The sequence below is a fragment of the Oncorhynchus tshawytscha genome, linkage group LG03 (assembly GCF_018296145.1).
Source record: "Oncorhynchus tshawytscha isolate Ot180627B linkage group LG03, Otsh_v2.0, whole genome shotgun sequence".
In the NCBI taxonomy this organism is placed as follows: Eukaryota; Metazoa; Chordata; class Actinopteri; order Salmoniformes; family Salmonidae; genus Oncorhynchus; species Oncorhynchus tshawytscha.
This window is the reverse complement of record NC_056431.1, coordinates 49984258-50003665: the sequence shown is the minus strand read 5'-3', so window position 1 is coordinate 50003665 and position 19408 is coordinate 49984258. Positions and strand designations below refer to the sequence as shown.

Below are 19408 nucleotides of genomic sequence, written 5' to 3'. Positions count from 1 at the left end.
TCAGAGGGTAAGGGCCTAGAGGGGCACAGACATCAGAGGGTAAGGGCCTAGAGGGGCACAGACATCAGAGGGTAAGGGCCTAGAGGGGCACAGACATCAGAGGGTAAGGGCCTAGAGGGGCACAGACATCAGAGGGTAAGGGCCTAGACGGGCACAGACATCAGAGGGTAAGGGCCTAGAGGGGCACAGACATCAGAGGCTAAGGGCCTAGAGGGGCACAGACATCAGAGGGTAAGGGCCTAGAGGGGCACAGACATCAGAGGGTAAGGGCCTAGAGGGGCACAGACATCAGAGCGTACAGGCCTAGATGGGCACAGACAGCAGAGGGTAAGGGCCTAGATGGGCACAGACAGCAGAGCGTACAGGCCTAGACGGGCACAGACAGCAGAGGGTAAGGGCCTAGATGGGCACAGACAGCAGAGGGTAAGGGCCTAGATGGGCACAGACAGCAGAGCATACAGACCTAGACGGGCACAGACAGCAGAGGGTAAGGGCCTAGACGGGCACAGACAGCAGAGCATACAGGCCTAGACGGGCACAGACAGCAGAGCGTACAGGCCTAGACGGGCACAGACAGCAGAGGGTAAGGGCCTAGACGGGCACAGACATCAGAGGGTAAGGGCCTAGATGGGCACAGACAGCAGAGCGTACAGGCCTAGACAGGCACAGACAGAGGGTAAGGGCCTAGACGGGCACAGACATCAGAGGGTAAGGGCCTAGACGGGCACAGACAGCAGAGCGTACAGGCCTAGACGGGCACAGACATCAGAGGGTAAGGGCCTAGATGGGCCCAGAGAGCAGAGGGTAAGGGCCTAGATGGGCACAGACAGCAGAGGCTAAGGGCCTAGATGGGCACAGACATCAGAGGGTAAGGGCCTAGATGGGCACAGACATCAGAGGGTAAGGGCCTAGATGGGCACAGACATCAGAGGGTAAGGGCCTAGAAGGACACAGACAGCGATAGCAGAGGGCCACAGACAGCGACAGCAGAGGGTAAGGGCCTAGATGGGCACAGACAGCGACAGCAGAGGGTATGGGCCTGGATGGGCACAGACATCAGAGGGTAAGGGCCTAGAAGGGCACAGACAGCGACAGCAGAGGGTAAGGGCCTAGAGGGGCACAGACAGCGACAGCAGAGGGTAAGGGCCTAGAGGGGCACAGACATCAGAGAGTAAGGGCCTAGACGGGCACAGACATCAGAGGGTAAGGGCCTAGAGGGGCACAGACATCAGAGGGTAAGGGCCTAGAGGGGCACAGACATCAGAGGGTAAGGGCCTAGAGGGGCACAGACATCAGAGGATAAGGGCCTAGAGGGGCACAGACATCAGAGGGTAAGGGCCTAGAGGGGCACAGACAGCAGAGGGTAAGGGCCTAGATGGGCACAGACAGCAGAGGGTAAGGGCCTAGAGGGGCACAGACATCAGAGGGTAAGGGCCAAGAGGGGCACAGACAGGGACAATGAAGAAAGTTAAGCAAAACGCAAAAAGATCAGTCCAAAAAACTACCAAAATTATATATGAAATACAATCACTAAGTTTTCACTTATACATACATACTGTAAAGAATATCCCTCCCCCACACACCACGCAGACTTCCTCAGAGACAGAACAGATAGCCAAACATGTGGCTACTATCCTATCCCTGAAACCCCAGGCTTGTTTTTAAGGAGCCTGGTAGCTTATCTGCATTATCAACAAACAGTCAGGCTCAACAGAGACAGAGAGCGAGATAGCGAGAGAGAGAGAGAGAGAGAGAGAGAGGTTCTGCACCAGCATGTGTGGGGAATGTAAACTAGGCTGTGTGGGTGAAGGTGGAGGGGATTGGGTGGTGGAAGGTCTACTCTAACAGTAAATGATTCCAACTCCGACCCCACTCTAGCCTCGGCACTCGCAGTCAGTGACGTTTTTGTCTGGTGTGTCCCAGAGAGAGACAGGAGAAGATATGTATAAATATACCGTGTGTGTGTGTGTGTGTGTGTGTGTGTGTGTGTGTGTGTGTGTGTGTGTCGCTGGATGCATCAGCGTGGGGCAGTGTCCTGGGATCAGTATAATTGGTCTGCCAAAGCGCTCATATTGGGATTGTCCATAAGAGAGGCTGCTAGGCAATAGAGGACACCTGCCAATTATCAAAGAGCAGAGAGAACACACACACACAAGCAAGCCAAATGGACCGGTCATATTTGCATACTAGTCTTTGGACACTGCCAGCCAACAATGTGCGTGAACTAAGTCTGAGTGAGGGAGAGAGAGTAGGGGGACAGAGAGAGAACAGAAAAAGAGAGGAGAAAAGAGTGAGAATTGGAAAGGGGTACCCACTGAAGAGAGATGGTAAGAAGGTATATTATTTTATAGCACCTTTTATTTGGCAGCCAACGTTACAAGAAATGTGGGCGGCAGGTAGCCTAGCGGTGGGGCAGGAACCGAAAATTTGCTGGTTCCAACCCCTGAGCCCGACTTCATAAGAAATTGGTCGATGTGCCCTTGAGCAAGGTAACCCTAATAGCTCCTGTAAGTTGCTGGATAACAGCGTCAATGTTAAACAAAGAGAAAAGTAGTAGGGGAAGAAAATAAAAATATGATTATTTTGGGAGCAAGAGGGATGACCAAGAAAAAAATTAATGTGAAGAAAGAGAGGGATGATCTCCATCCTCTTCCCAACCAAAGCCCCCACCCTCCTGATCGTTTTTACAGACCTAGTCACTCTCTCCCTGCTAACACTGTCATGAGTCCCCACAAAGACATCGTTTTCACACTGTGGTCTCTCTCCATCTCTTCTCCTTCTCCCCCTCCCTCTTCTCCTTCTCCCTCTTCTCCTTCTCCCTCTTCTCTTTCTCCCTCTTCTTCCTCTTCTCCTTCTCCCTTTTCTCTTTCTCCCTCTTCTTCCTCTTCTCCTTCTCCCTCTCCCTCTTCTCTTCTCCCTCTTCTCTTCTCCCTCTTCTCCCTCTACCTCTTCTCTTCTCCCTCTTCTCTTCTCCCTCTCCCTCTTCACTTCTCCCTCTTCTCTTCTCCCTCTCCCTCTTCACTTCTCCCTCTCCCTCACCCTCTTCTCCCTCTTCTCTTCTCTTCTCCCTCTTCTCTTCTCCCTCTTCTCTTCTCCCTCTCCCTCACCCACTTCTCCCTCTTCTCTTCTCCCTCTTCTCTTCTCCCTCTCTCTCTTCTCTTCTCCCTCTCTCCTCTCCTCTCTTCCCTCTCTCTCTTCTCTTCTCCCTCTCCCTCTCCCTCTTCTCCCTCTCCCTCTTCTCTTCTCCCTCTCCCTCTTCTCCCTCTCCCTCTTCTCCCTCTCCTCTTCACTTCTCCCTCTCCCTCACCCTCTTCTCCCTCTTCTCTTCTCCCTCTTCTCTTCTCCCTCTCCCTCGTCTCTTCTCCCTCTCCCTCTTCTCCCTCTTCTCTTCTCCCTCTCTCTCTTCTCTTCTCCCTCTTCTCTTCTCCCTCTTCTCTTCTCCCTCTCCCTCTTCTCTTCTCCCTCTTCTCTTCTCCCTCTCCCCCTCTCCCTCTTCTCCCTCTCTCTCCTCCCTCTCCCTCTTCTCTCTCTCCCTCTTCTCTGTTCCCTCTACCTCTTCTCCCTCTCCCTCTTCTCTTCTCCCTCTCCCTCTCCCTCTACCTCTTCTCTTCTCCCTCTCCCTCTCCCTCTTCTCTTCTCCCTCTCCCTCTTCTCCCTCTCTCTCTTCTCTTCTCCCTCTCCTTCTACCTCTTCTCCCTCTCCCTCTTCTCTTCTCCCTCTCCCTCTTCTCCCTCTCTCTCTTCTCTTCTCCCTCTCTCTCTTCTCTTCTCCCTCTCCCTCTTCTCTTCTCCCTCTCCCTCTTCTCTTCTCTTCTCCTCTCTCCCTCTCTCTCTTCTCTTCTCCCTCTCTCTCTTCTCTTCTCCCTCTCCCTCTTCTCTTCTCCCTCTCTCTCTTCTCTTCTCCCTCTCCCTCTTCTCTTCTCCCTCTCTCTTCTCTTCTCTTCTCCCTCTCCCTCTTCTCTTCTCCCTCTCTCTCTTCTCTTCTCCCTCTCTCTCTTCTCTTCTCTTCTCCCTCCCTCTTCTCTTCTCTCCCTCTCCCTCTCCCTCTTCTCCCTCTTCTCTTCTCCCTCTCCCTCTCCCTCTTCTCCCTCTCCCTCTTCTCTTCTCCCTCTCCCTCTCCCTCTTCTCCCTCTCCCTCTCTCTCTTCTCTTCTCCCTCTCCCTCTTCTCTTCTCCCTCTTCTCTTCTCCCTCTCCCTCTTCTCTTCTCCCTCTCCCTCTTCTCTTCTCCCTCTCTCTCTTCTCTTCTCCCTCTCTCTCTCTCTCTCCTCTCCCTCTTCTCTTCTCTTCTCCCTCTCCCTCTTCTCTTCTCCCTCTCTCTCTTCTCTTCTCCCTCTCTCTCTTCTCCCTCTCCCTCTTCTCTTCTCTTCTCCCTCTTCTCTTCTCCCTCTCTCTCTTCTCTTCTCCCTCTCTCTCTTCTCCCTCTCCCTCTTCTCTTCTCTTCTCCCTCCCTCTCTCTTCTCCCTCTTCTCTTCTCTTCTCCCTCTCCCTCTTCTCTTCTCCCTCTCCCTCTTCTCTTCTCCCTCCCTCTTCTCTTCTCTTCTCCCTCTTCTCCCTCTCCCTCTCCCTCTTCTCTTCTCCCTCTCTCTCTTCTCTTCTCCCTCTCCCTCTTCTCCCTCTCCCTCTTCTCTTCTCCCTCTCCCTCTTCTCTTCTCCCTCTCCCTCTCCCTCTTCTCTTCTCCCTCTCCCTCTTCTCTTCTCCCCTCTCTCTCTTCTCTTCTCCCTCTCTCTCTTCTCCCTCTCCCTCTTCTCTTCTCTTCTCCCTCTCCCTCTTCTCTTCTCCCTCTCTCTCTTCTCTTCTCCCTCTCTCTCTTCTCCCTCTCCCTCTTCTCTTCTCTTCTCCTCTCTCTCTCTTCTCCCTCTCCCTCTTCTCTTCTCCCTCTCCCTCTTCTCTTCTCCTCTCCCTCTTCTCTTCTCCCTCTTCTCTTCTCCCTCTCCCTCTTCTCTTCTCCCTCTCTCTCTTATCTTCTCCCTCTCCCTCTTCTCCCTCTCCCTCTCTCTCTTCTCTTCTCCCTCTTCTCTTCTCCCTCTCCCTCTCCCTCTTCTCTTCTCCCTCTTCTCTTCTCCCTCTCCCTCTTCTCTTCTCCCTCTCCCTCTTCTCTTCTTCCTCTCTCTCTTCTCTTCTCCCTCTCCCTCTTCTCCCTCTCCCTCTCCCTCTTCTCTTCTCTTCTCCTCTTCTCTTCTCCCTCTCCCTCTTCTCTTCTCCCTCTCTCTCTTCTCTTCTCCCTCTCCCTCTTCTCCCTCTCCCTCTCTCTTCTCTTCTCCCTCTCCCTCTTCTCTTCTCCCTCTCCCTCTTCTCTTCTCCCTCTCCCTCTTCTCTTCTCTTCTCCCTCTTCTCTTCTCCCTCTCCCTCTCCCTCTTCTCTTCTCTTCTCCCTCTTCTCTTCTCCCTCTCCCTCTTCTCTTCTCCCTCTCTCTCTTCTCTTCTCCCTCTCCCTCTTCTCCCTCTCCCTCTTCTCTTCTCCCTCTCCCTCTCCCTCTTCTCTTCTCCCTCTCCCTCTTCTCTTCTCCCTCTCTCTCTTCTCTTCTCCCTCTTCTCTTCTCTTCTCCCTCTTCTCTTCTCTTCTCCCTCTCCCTCTTCTCTTCTCTTCTCCCTCTCCCTCTTCTCTTCTCCCTCTCCCTCTTCTCTTCTCTTCTCCCTCTCCCTCTTCTCTTCTCCCTCTCCAGCTCCCGCATGGGACAACGCCTCTCATTTCTCCACTACAGAGGAGAAAAACACCACCGACCACGGAACCCAAAGAAAACTGCCCACATACACCTCCAATCTGAGAGGAATTACGAGCTTGGGTGAAATGTCTAAATGAATAATAAATTAAACACATTAGCCTTGGCGTGATTAAGAAGAAACTTTGTGGGGGCCCAAAAAAAGCAAGTGGCTGAATTCCCTGGTGTTTAATAAGATCGGCATGAGGAAATACAAAGGACCTTTGAATGGAAAGAAATGTGCTCCAGTGCTAGTACAGTAGTTAGTCTCTCTCTCTTTCTCTCTCTCTCTCTCTCTCTCTCTCTCTCTCTCTCACACAGCTCTGTTCAAGAACAATAGAATAGCCACATATAAATGGTATTGCTATAATACACCGTCTAATGTAAACAGCTTCAGGAACAGCTATTCAACTCTCTCCTCCAATATAAACTGCATGGAGGGAAATTGGCTCCCAACCTCCTGTAAACTAGATGATTATTTACTAGCCACCAGGGAGGATATCATTTGAACAAGAAAGGACAAAAGGATCTACAAGGAGAGTAATAGGCTAACCCCAGTCACAGTAGGAGCTTTAATCTATTCCCTGTACTTTTATCTTCTGCATAACCTCTAATCATTGTATGTTGAAAGGGCCACATGCCTCACTCACCCTGTACTCAGCTCCCCTCACCTCTCACCTCAGTACATTTGCTCCAAACCTCTCCCCTCCAACAAGTCCCAACCTGACCCTCAGGAGCCGACGATCCCAATCACCCCCTGCCGCCTGCCGGCATCTCAGCGCCCTTCTTTCCTTCAGAACCTCCTCCACCATAGTCACAAATATTTGAGGAGATTAAAAAAATATATTTTATCACATATTTTTGTGCCAACATACTGGGTGGCAACCTTAGAGAGGGTGTCAACCTCAAACACATCTACACCGAAACCTGTTTTAATGTGACCCAGCGACGTCAACTTGTACTGATGAGGCCGATGCAGCCCAGAAGACGTTGCTTTGCCTCTCCAATGTCCTGACCATTAACCTGTCTCAAGACTAGACAGACCAAACCCACATACAGAAGCAGCCTCACTTTACAGTATGAATATCTACAACAAACCCTTCTCTTTTCCTTCAAACTCAGTGATCCGGTGCAACATTCCTTTTTCTGAATTATGGATAGTGTAAGAATGTGGAGTATATTAAATATTAAACCCGGTGCCAGACAATGCCTGTGGACCGTACAGAGAACAGAGCACAGCCGCCCATGTCTCATAGTGTCATTGTTTTCCTCCTTCACAGGACAACATGGGGTTTCACCTTCAATGGGAGAGGGGGGGGTGTCGTGGGTGTGTGTGTGTGTGTGTGTGTTTAGGTGAATTCTGTGTTCTAGCCTTACAGTGGAAAATATGAGTGTGTAGACAAAGTCGTGCACGCAGGCACACACACACACACACACACAGACACACACACACACACACACACACAAAGAGTTGTGTGACAGTTTAGCAGCACTTCCACATTGTACATGTGTGGGGGAAAAGTAAATAGCTGTTCTTATAACAGGTTGATATATCAATGGATTTCATGACCAATAAACTGATCTATTTAGCAGACCAGATATAACTGTTCAATAATAACTAGACCTCATCCAGTTCACCCGACATCATACAGTGTGGTTCTGGGAGATCTGCAGTTAATGCTGAGTCGATAAGATGTTAAATATCTGTCCTATAGGGAAGGACACACTGTTATGCCTTGTGGTAATAGAGAGCAGACAGGGAGGTATTTTTGAATCCCTGAGCAGCTATTTAGACAAACACTCTTTGAAATTCACTACTTTGATTATCTTGGACACTTGAGGTTTCATCTGCAAAATAGGCTACTCCTAAATTCCACATTCTCATACAGACAAAACAAATACACACGCACAGACGTAAGATCGCAAAGGAAAAATACAGACACACCCGTACTGATTGGAAAATACTACATAGCAATAAACACACCTATAAACAATACGTGAAATACACACACACGTACACAAACACATGTGTAATTCTAAACCCGCCACATACTGGACATAGAGCACAGTCTTCATGATTCCATCATCATTTGTAATACTGCTACCATCAGCCAACTCATAATAACTATTATAATAGTCCCAATGACAGGGTGGAACTGTGTATAAAAGTGAGTAAAAGGAGACTGTCTCTGCCTCTCTTCTCTCTTCCACCTCCTCTCTTTTCCTCTCTGTCTCTCCCTCTCTTCTCTCTTCCACCTCCTCTCTTTTCCTCTCTGTCTCTCCTGCATTCTTCCACCTCCTCTCTTTTCCTCTCTGTCTCTCCCTCTCTTCTCTCTTCCACCTCCTCTCTTTTCCTCTCTGTCTCTCCCTCTCTTCTCTCTTCCACCTCCTCTCTTTTCCTCTCTGTCTCTCTCCTGCATTCTTAAACCTCCTCTCTTTTCCTCTCTGTCTCTCCCTCTCTTCTCTCTTCCACCTCCTCTCTTTTCCTCTCTGTCTCTCCTGCATTCTTCCACCTCCTCTCTTTTCCTCTCTGTCTCTCCTGCATTCTTCCACCTCCTCTCTTTTCCTCTCTGTCTCTCCCTCTCTTCTCTCTTCCACCTCCTAACTTTTCCTCTCTGTCTCTCCCTCTCTTCTCTCTTCCACCTCCTCTCTTTTCCTCTCTGTCTCTCCCTCTCTTCTCTCTTCCACCTCCTCTCTTTTCCTCTCTGTCTCTCCTGCATTCTTCCACCTCCTCTCTTTTCCTCTCTGTCTCTCCCTCTCTTCTCTCTTCCACCTCCTGTCTTTTCCTCTCTGTCTCTCCCTCTCTTCTCTCTTCCACCTCCTCTCTTTTCCTCTCTGTCTCTCCCTCTCTTCTCTCTTCCACCTCCTAACTTTTCCTCTCTGTCTCTCCCTCTCTTCTCTCTTCCACCTCCTCTCTTTTCCTCTCTGTCTCTCCCTCTCTTCTCTCTTCCACCTCCTCTCTTTTCCTCTCTGTCTCTCCTGCATTCTTCCACCTCCTCTCTCTTTTCCTCTCTGTCTCTTTTCTCTCCCTCTCTTCTCTCTTCCACCTCCTCTCTTTTCCTCTCTGTCTCTCCACCCTCTCTTCTCTCTTCCACCTCCTCTCTTTTCCTCTCTGTCTCTCTCCTGCATTCTTCCACCTCCTCTCTTTTTTCCTCTCTCTTCTCTCCTCTTTTCCTCTCTTCTCTCTTCATTCTTAAACCTCCTCTCTTTTCCTCTCTGTCTCTCCCTCTCCCTTCTCTCTTCCACCTCCTCTCTTTTCCTCTCTGTCTCTCTCCTGCATTCTTAAACCTCCTCTCTTTTCCTCTCTGTCTCTCCCTCTCTTCTCTCTTCCACCTCCTCTCTTTTCCTCTCTGTCTCTCTCCTGCATTCTTAAACCTCTCTTTTCCTCTCTTTTCCTCTCTGTCTCTGTCTCTCCCTCTCTTCTCTCTTCCGCCTCCTCTCTTTTCCTCTCTGTCTCTCTACTGCATTCTTCCCCCTCCTCTCTTTTCGTGTGTCTTTCTCTCTCTCTTCCCCCCCGTCTTTTTTCTCTCTCTCTCTCTCTCTCTCTCTCTCTATTTCATATTTTCTGCTCCAAATTCTGTCAGGAGAGCTGTGCTCTGAGCACGTTGTGCCCCACACAGGAGACTGTGGGCAGTAAATGTTGTACAACTGATGTAAGTGTACTTACAAACAGAAGCTCTATGGAGTGTGAGAGAGAGAGAGACAGAGAGAGAGAAATCAATACTAAAAGAAAGATTGAGAGTAGGTACGCACATGCTAGAGAGATAGTGTGAGAGAGAGAGATAGTTGTGAGATAGTTGTGGAAAAATAGTTTTGCGCAAAAGTAACAACATTGATAGATATTGTGACACACCCCCTAAACTCAAAAAGTACTGAATAATGCCTGGCTGGACTGGGGTGGGCCACAAACTAATTTAACCCAATATTGCAAGCTCTGACTTTGCTAAAATATGGAATACAAGTAGTCAGTTGTCTGCCCTATATACACAAACAAACATCATTAGGATATCTTCATACATCTAGGAAATGTAGGCCTGTAAACACAGAGATACAATAGGTGGAATTATCAACTATGAATATTTATGATGAATGTAACCTTTACTTTCTGGTGGCTGACCTTCCAAGGCATGGTCCTGCCTGACTTAAACACATCCAGTTGCACGTATTTTGACGTTGTGGCTATTGTAATCGGCTCTAAGGAAAACAAGTGGGCTCAGACATTGTCACATCACATGTAAATATGAATTTTGTAAATGTGTTTTTTTCTCTCTCAGAATTGTGTACAACACTCACGCCCATGAAGACTTTTTTCATGGAAATCGATTTTATTCTGAATCTAATATGTTCAACATAATTACACTCAAACACCTTTTCCTGCATATAAATTGTTGTGGTTCATTTAGTATTGTGTTACTGGGTCTTTAAAAGGGTTGCATGCGGCTCTTGGTATAACTAGGGCTTTGAGTGGCACTGCCATGCCTCTTGTGTTTGAATAGCTGATGTCAACTAGCTCTTCAATGTGTGTTCATGTGTTTCACAACACAAGCACATGGTAGCATAACCACATTACAGGAAAACAATATCTATCAATTGAATCACTTTGGCAGTAAAATATTTTTTCACAATCATCCCTTTCATAAATGGGAGACATTAGAGATGTGACAAAAACATGGTTGTGTTTTGTTCTACTTCGGGTCAGGGGTAAAAAAGGGTTGGCCGCGAGCCTAAGGGGTAAGAGAGCTAGAATTAGGACAGACAGGAAGACACACAAAGAAAAAAGTAGAGTAGAGGAGAAACATTGTAACTAAGAACACAGACAAATATAAATGAAAACAAAACAACAGTTATAAAACACAAAGTAAATGAAACAACAGTTATAAAACACAAAGTAAATGAAATAACAGATAAAACACAAAGTAAATGAAACAACAGATAAAACAGAAAGTAAATGAAACAACAGATAAAACACAAAGTAAATGAAACAACAGATAAAACACAAAGTAAATGAAACAACAGATAAACACAAAGTAAATGAAACAACAGATAAAACACAAAGTAAATGAAACAACAGATAAAACACAAAGTAAATGAAACAACAGACAACACATAAGCCATGGAGATGCAGAGGAAGAAAAGCAGAGAAAGGCTCAAACTCCAGAGAGACAAACTTACAGTAGCTCTTTGCCGCCATGCCTATAGCCCCCTGCAGTAAACCACAACGCCTGTACCACTCTAGCCTATCTATTCACGGTGTGATAGACTGTATTCATGAAAGGCTCCACCACAGACAAGCAAAGCAGAAAGGGAGAAGGGCTTATGACACATTATTAGTCATATTACCAGGAACGATTAGATTAATCACATTACTGAACGTACACTCAGCAAAGCTCTGTTCTCCAATAAGCACCTGGGGCATGTCCAAAATGGCACCATATTCCAAATATAGTGCACTACTTTTGATGAGATCTCTATGGGCCCTACTCAAAAGTAGTGCACTACATATGGAATAGGGTGCCATTTGGGATGCAAGCCCTGTGTTACAGCAGGGCTATCAAACTGTTGGCTAATGCTGCTCTCTATGACAGAGATAAAAGATGGGTAGAGGGATATTAAAATCAGTCTCTCTCTGTATGTGTGTGTGTGTGTGTGTGTGTGTGTGTGTGTGTGTGTGTGTGTGTGTGTGTGTGTGTGTGTGTGTGTGTGTGTGTGTGTGTGTGTGTGTGTGTGTGTGTGTGTGTGTGTACTGGGGAGGAGGGATTGTCAGAATGCTTCTCATCACTGGCAGGGCTCTACGCTGCCATTTTCTTACAAGAAGCACATGTGCTCCTAAGTTTAAGAAATAGGAGCACATGAATACATTTAGGAGCACAATAAAAAATATTCAAAGTATTAATGACAAGAATTGCCAGGAATAACTAAATACAGGTTTAAGGAGCACCAGAAAAATGTATTTTTAAGATGGAGATGTAGCCTATATTGGGCCTATATGAATCCTAGCTACTTTTGAAGCTCATCTCCTGAAGAAGCTCATCCCTTTTCCTTTCTTTCTGTTTATACTAAATGTTGTCTGAGGGCACTGGTGCTCCCAAATTAACATCCCAGGTAACACAGCAAAATATTTAGGAGAATATTTGACCAAAATGGTAGCACTGGAGAGTCTGGCCCCTGACTGTGTATTAATATGATAGCTCCTCCTCACAAGCACCAACCTTTTGGCCTGACATGAACCTATACTGACACTGTAGCACCACCACCATAAAAACAACAATAAACACAATGTGATATACATATATATATATATATACAGTGCCTGACTTGGACTGAAATAGGTACTGTATATAAACACAACATGTAAAGTGTTGGTCCCATGTTTCCTGAGCTGAAATAAAAGATCCCCGAAATGTTCAATAAGCACAAAAATATTATTTCTCTTTAATGTTGTGCACAAATTGGTTTACATCCCTGTTAGTGAACATTTCTCCTTTGGCAAGATAATCCATCCACCTGACAGGTGTGACATATCAAGAAGATGATTAAACAGCATGATCATCACACAGTTGCACCTTGCGCTGAGGACAATAAAAGGTCACTCTAAAATGTGCAGTTTTGTCACTCAACACAATGCCACAGATGTCTGAAGCTTTGAGGTAGCGTGCAATTGGCATGCTGACTACAGGAATGTCCACCAGAGCTGTTGCCAGAGAATTGAATGTTAATTTCTCTACCATAAGCCGCCTCGGTCATTTTAGAGACTTTGGCAGTATGTCTAACGGGCCTCACAACCACAGATCTCATGTAACCATGTCGGCCCAGGACCTCCACATCTGGCTTCTTCCCCTGCGGGATCGTCTGAGACCAGCCACCCGGACAGCTGTTGAAACTGAGGAGTATTTCTGTCTGTAATAAAACCCTTTTGTGGGGGCAAAACGAATTCTGATTGGCTGGGCCTGGTTCCCCAATGGGTGGGCCTGGCTTCCAAGTGGGTGGGCCTATGCCCTCCCAGGCCCATCCATGGCTGCGCTCCTGCCCAGTCATGAGAAATCCATAGATTAGGGCCTAATGAATTTATTTCAATTGACTGAAGAGTTAGAGAGAAGGGGAGAGAGAGGGGAAGAGTTGGAGAGAAGGGGAGAGAGGGGAAGAGTTGGAGAGAGGGGAAGAGTCAGACAGAAGGGGAGAGAGGGGAAGAGTCGGAGAAAAGGGGAGAGAGAGGGGAAGAGTTATACAGAAGAGGAGAGAGGGGAAGAGTCAGACAGAAGGGGAGAGAGGGGAAGAGTTGGAGAGAAAGGTTGAGAGTTGAAAAGAGAGGGGGAGAGTTGGAGAGAAAGGTTGAGAGTTGAAAAGAGAGGGGGAGAGTTGGAGGCAGGGGGAGAGAGGGGGAGAGTTGGAAAGAGAGGGGGAGAGAGGGCGAGAGCCCTTCTGGCAAACATGTTTAGCTCTCTCATAAACATCTCATTTGATAATAAAAGATAAAGAGTTAACAGCAGGACTTTATAACCCCACCCCTTGTGCGCACCCACACACACGTAAACAGACACACACACATATGCGCGAATGCATCTACACACAAACACACAAACTGCAGCCAGCACACACACACAACACAGGCTGGCTGCTTTGACACTTCCAAGGACCACACACTGACTCACAGGCACACACATGGGACCCCAAGCCAGCCCTCTGAATAATACAGCCTGGGAACACACACACACACACATTCACTGTGACGACAGTAGTCTCACACACCGTAGCCTGAGGTCCTGTGTATCATGTGCTGTGTGGACTGCAGCGACGGGCCAACGCCACGGCCACTAGATAAACTACACAGTAACAACCCTGCTACCTACATCAACAGGACCGCTGCCTGGCTCACAGTACATGCCAAAGCTAACTCAACTCAGTCCCACCGCAGCGGCAGCTCGCACCAGACTCACACTACCAGGAATGGCTGTGGCTCAGATACAGTTGATATAGTCAAAGTCTTTGGTTAAAACTATGACACCAAAATGCACTTCTATGTCCAGTACTTTATTTATATATGCCATTTATGTCACTTTCATCCAAAGTGACATAGAGTCATGAATGCATACATTTTTATATGGGTGGCCCCAGCGGGAATCGAACCCACAATCATTTGCCCTGAGAAGTGGCAAAGACTAAATACGAAGTCATTATTAGTGTGCCCTCTATTTCCCCATAGACCATCCCTGCTGATATCTAATCTGCTGTTTAATAGCATGGACACACCCACCCTTGATATGTGAACACAGATAGCATGGGTTCACACAGGAAAAATAGACAGAGAGAGGAGAGAACAGGGAGAGAGGGAAGAGGGGAAGAGAACAGGGAGAGAGGGAAGAGGGGAAGAGAACAGGATATCATAGAAAAGGGGGATGAGAGGAGCAGTCATTGTGAAACACATTTAGAGCGTCTGTCTTAAAATTAGTCATAAAAAGAAAGGATGGATTGGAACACAACAAAGACCAAGTTAAAAGGGCAAGAAACTGTGACAAACAAAATAATTGAAAATAATGGCTTCCTGCTGTTTATAAGTTAACCTTCATCAGTGCAGGGTGGAGTGAGGGGAGGGATGGCGCAAAAATGCAGCGGTGTCAAGACTCGTTAATAGCATGCTGCTTTTGACGCAATCTTGACGCATTTGGTTATGTTCCTATTTCATCAGGAATGAGTGAATCCTGTCTTGTATGCCCAAAACGTCCACATTCAGTATCCAGTAGATTCTGATATGCTTCTGATATTTTGAAATTATTTCAATAACTGTAGATACCAGATACCGTATTTCTGGAGTGAGAAAGTTACGCAGAAATAATTTTGCTGAAGTTTCTCTGACTTCAAATGTTCAAAGATGCGCTTTGCAGATGATGCGCTTGAAATAAGCTAACTGGAGATCGTTTCCATTTGGGTAGACACACGTAGGCTATAATAACGCAGGGTTTACCGTTTAAAATGATCTTCATGAATTGACACATATTACAGTTGTGAATTCCCATATAACTCGAGCGCGAAATACGAGTAAATGGTTGGAGAAAACGCCCTGCGAAAAGTCACGGCTTTCCATCTATTCTATTTCATCTATTCCTTGGTTATGATACGCATTTGCGCACGCTATATGGTCAATTCCTGTCCAATGCCGATAAAATGTGAGCACTGTGCCAAAATCGCAACATCTAGGCACATTTTAAACAGAACGAGATCTGGTGTGACTGACAAAAGGGCTACATCTTAAGACCTGAAACGAATGAATTTTTCTTTGGGCTTGGCATTGAATTTTGTTGGACTGCTTCGGGGCTCTGTTTACTCAAACACATACGATAGACAGGAAAATAGTCAATGATGACATGTGTAAGAAAAGAATGCTTCTAGCCCACTTACTGGTGGCAACTGGCAACAATAAAACGAACATTCCTATTTCCTTTCTTTACTGTACTAGAATTGGCCTACATGCATTTGCCAGAGCTACTCCCCAAAATGAAATAAATGTAGACTACTTGAGTAAACTGGTTGTGGGCCTTTTTCCAGGCCGAGCACAGTCAGTCTCTGTGTAATTTATTAATCTCGGGAGCTGATCACTGGGTTTTGAATCTACGTATTTATTTGAGAGTTTGGAGCTTAATAAGAATAACTTTAAGTACCATTTAAAACTATTGCCACAACTATTGTTTTTGACATAATGGTGGGAGCAACCGTTTCCCATTTAGTCTAAAACGCATTACTTCAATCCCTGATCGCATGTTGCACGTATTGATTGCAGGAGAAAATGTAGACCTTAATTAAGCAACATTTGGGTTGAAGGGTCGCCTCCTGTCAGAATTGCATGTTTGGCTGCCCATGGCGTGGCCTTTTGACTATGTCTCACACAAAAAAAACTCGTATAATTCGTCTGTGCCCTTGACCTGACGGTGCAGAGACTTGAGTCAGAGGCCTTCTGTTTAGGATAGGATCAGGTGACCCGCATCTGTAAAAATGTGATTGGCTAGCCTATACACTGTCCCTACTGCCAGTGGCATTTATAACTTTGCTGCATTACGATCAAGTATTATCAGTCTATATGCCCAAGCTTTTCTCGTTAGTAGGCTATTGGTGGAGGTTGTATTAGCGAAAAGCAAGCTATGCCTAGTAACCAAAAGGAGATCGAAGTAGCTATGGAATATTAGACAGATATGAAATATATATTCCCATATACCATAACGTGCTTATTATGCCACTAATCAATTCATACATTATACGATTTAAATATAACAAATAGCCTATTACGCACGCCTTCTTCTTAGAGCTTATACAATGACCTACAGTTAGTTAGACAAGTTACCAAATCGTTTAATACCGCAGAGGAAACGACAGGCTTCTGCTGCTACCTCGCAGTCTAACCAAGGTGAGAGAAGCAAACTGGGTCTGTGAAAATGATTCAGCCACCCTATGAGGATAGTGGCAGATCAATCGAAAGTGCTTCTTTATTATTCAATAATCTATACCAACGAATTTTGGCATATAGGTTTTATAAGGGTGCTTAGAAGGCAAAGGTCGGAATTATTACTCGTATTATCACATGTAGGCCTAAGCTATTGGATGAATTAGAATACATTTGATTATATTTAAAATAGGTTTCAAATAATATAGGCTAATATCCATGAAATGAAAGTACCATTAATTCACGCTGATTACATTATTTAAAGAATGAATGAGTTAATATTTATCTTTTCAGTAGGCTTAACTTCATGAGTGGAAATTAACGTCATTCTAAATTCAAAACTCGGCTGTTAATTTCCAACTTCAAGAAGTAATGGCTCGCTCATTATTTGAAATGTTATAGAGACGTGCAAAAAAAATGCTAATCATGACACAGTGTAGTGTGTGATTTTCCTAAAACAACAGTTAAATCCAAATCTTCAATTAGGTTAAATATTCATCTAATGTTAAAAGTAAAAGACAACATAAATGAACACAGAGACACAGAGACACAGAGACACAGAGACAGACAGACAGACAGACAGACAGACAGACAGACAAATTTAAATAAATATGTTCCATATTGGGACAAACACGCACCTTGGCGAGAGTAGCAGGTCTCTTAGACAATCGGTGAATTTACAGGTTATTCTCTCAAACAATGGAACAGTGGATATGCTGGAATAGCATGTGCAACCCAGCCTACGCAGGAAAGTTCATTCATGATTTGTTTGGAAACTTTTGCATTAAAGATAAATAAAAAGGGTAAAGATAAACCTTGTTGTGACATAGGGCCAACTCTACTCTGAATGAGATGTTTCTATTGATACATTCTTATGAACACTGAATATATTCTTTAGAAAAATGATTCCAAAGGCAGCACAGAAAGACAATGGAATCTATGTCTACATGACCTATTTTTGATTGATAGGCCTACGATAAGTATAACACTTTACAACACACATGGAGTTATCAAAGTAACTGTTTCCACTTTATTACTCAAAAATGAAGACGTTACCGTTTCATCAACTGGAAATGTGCAATCCCAAATGTAAAAAGTAGACGTTACCGTTTCATCAACTGGAAATGTGCAATCCCAAATGTAAAAAGTAGGCAAATAGTCATGAAAAAAAGAAACCACATACATAGCTAGAAATGTTTTCCCCAAGATGTTCCCTTTGACCTTTTTAACGCACGGGTACCATCAATCAGGTGAACTAGAATGATAGGCCTAAATAACCCACATGTAGCCTGTGTGAAATCATTATTATGGAAATTGAATGATAATCATGAGTTATGGTTAGTTATTATTATTAATGAGTAGGCTAATTGAATAATAATTGTCATCTTTGTCATTATTACATTGGACTATTAAATATAGGCATAATCATAATAATAATAATCATAATAATAATAATCATAATAATAATACATTATGTAATAGATCATTTTGTCTGGTGATGAAAGCTGTGTCCAAATAGCCTATATTGTTATGGGGATTAACTGACCAAAACAATGAATTAGAGATAGGATATGCTACAGGCCTATTAATAAAGTTTGAAACCAATAGCCTACAGCCTTTCAGCCATTATAGCAATCGTCACTGTCAACGAAATTGTTATTAGGCCTATGTTGTACTTTTCAATTAACATCTGAAGGTAAAATAATCAACTATAACCCCAGATAGGCTATTTACCCCTAGGTGCAACAAGTGATTTCTCTTTCTCGTAATCGACTGCATTACTGCATAACACCGCTGCTGCTGATGTGTTGTGTTGTCAGAAGAAACACAAGATTAATGGCTTATTACAATGAATGGGAAATCGATGGAAACGGTCAGGTTAGTCATTACGGAACACCTCTGACTAGTACTCACTGTTTATGGGGTGTCTGTACCTCTGCTGGCCGTTGAGGAGGCTCTGTCCATTGATTAAAATTATTGAATCCAGGGCTGGGCTGCGTCGGGTCCACGACCGGCAGAGATCCGCTGGAGTCTGTGCTGGTGGACACAACTTCGTGCCCCAAGCGCTGGATGTGAGCGAGTCCGAGAGAAATGAGAGAGATGGGAGACAAAGGTAGACAATGTGCGTTGGTTTATTGTCTGTGTGAGAGAGGTGTTCGCCTCAGAGAGAGAGAGAGAAAGAGAGAGAGAGAGAGAGTGTGTCTCTTTCGCTCGAGACCAGTGCGTCGAGGTTTGCTTGCTGAGTGCGCGGGGATCTTGCTGGAGCTCGAGCCGCTGCGTCTCGCGGCGCAGATAAACTTGTCAACCGGCCAGTTGGAGTCGTTTGATCGCACGTTGTGTCCTGTCGTCCCCGGTTAGACACGGCCGAGCCACAAATCGGTCCTCTTCTGAACTCGTGGCTTCTTCACCGGCGGGAACAAGGAAAACGCAAAACGCATCATATGGAAAATGTTCAAGTGAACAACAACAGGCAAAACAACCAAGTCGCTCAAAGCAAAACAGACCGAAATCAAAATGTCTGCGACAAAGAGAAGGTGTTAACTGAAGAAATCTCGATAGAACAGTCACAATTTCGCGCAAAACAATCTGCGTGTCACTTTCAATCTTTCCAGTGCCAACGGGCGCGCTAACTGACAGCGGGTTCACAAAAGAGGGAGGCGAGAGGGGTGGAGAAAGAAGAAAGCAGGCGCGGGGGAGAGGGGAGGGGCGTCAAAAGTCATTTGGCCTATTCCTCAGCATGATCATTTCGTGTCTCGCTGCAAACCCTAATATTCTGCACTGACTTGTTTTTTTCCCTTTCAAATATTTGATTTGGATGTGAGACTGTGCGCCATCGCCATTCCCACATATTTGATTTCGGATACAATGTGTGCCTTTGTCAGTAGGTTAACTTTTATATGAAGAGTTTTTAAAATACATTTTTACTATTTAAATCAGGACATATGCTGTTGTGCCAGATACAAGTTGTTATTACTGATAATAGCCTATTTAACAATAAATAGTTAGCCTATCAGGAATGCAGATGAAACAGAAAGGCCTATAGATTTAATTCCATGCTCAACAAAGACATCAGTAGTCTAATAAACGTGCATATATTGTAGCCGTCCCTGTCTCTGTCTGTATTTGCCTGTCTGTTTTATTAATATCTTGTGTAAATACAGCAGGAGTGCGCTGTCATGGGAAATCATTGCATAATAAACTACATTCTTTATCGACAGATGTCACCGGCTTTTAATAAATAACGAGGCCAAACGGTCTAACGAATGAACGGCTCTCCCCA

At 45.4% G+C, this 19408-nt stretch overlaps 1 protein-coding gene across 1 annotated transcript in view; it reads right to left on the bottom strand.

Moving 5' to 3' along the window:
• Positions 1-18778, bottom strand: part of LOC112224237 (DNA-binding protein SATB2-like) — a 62169-nt gene extending 43391 nt beyond the window's left edge. Inside the window, 1 exon segment of the mRNA XM_042319007.1 lies at positions 18043-18778. The gene's annotated coding sequence lies outside the window, so the exon portion shown is untranslated.
• Between the last annotated feature and the right edge of the window lie 630 nt (positions 18779-19408).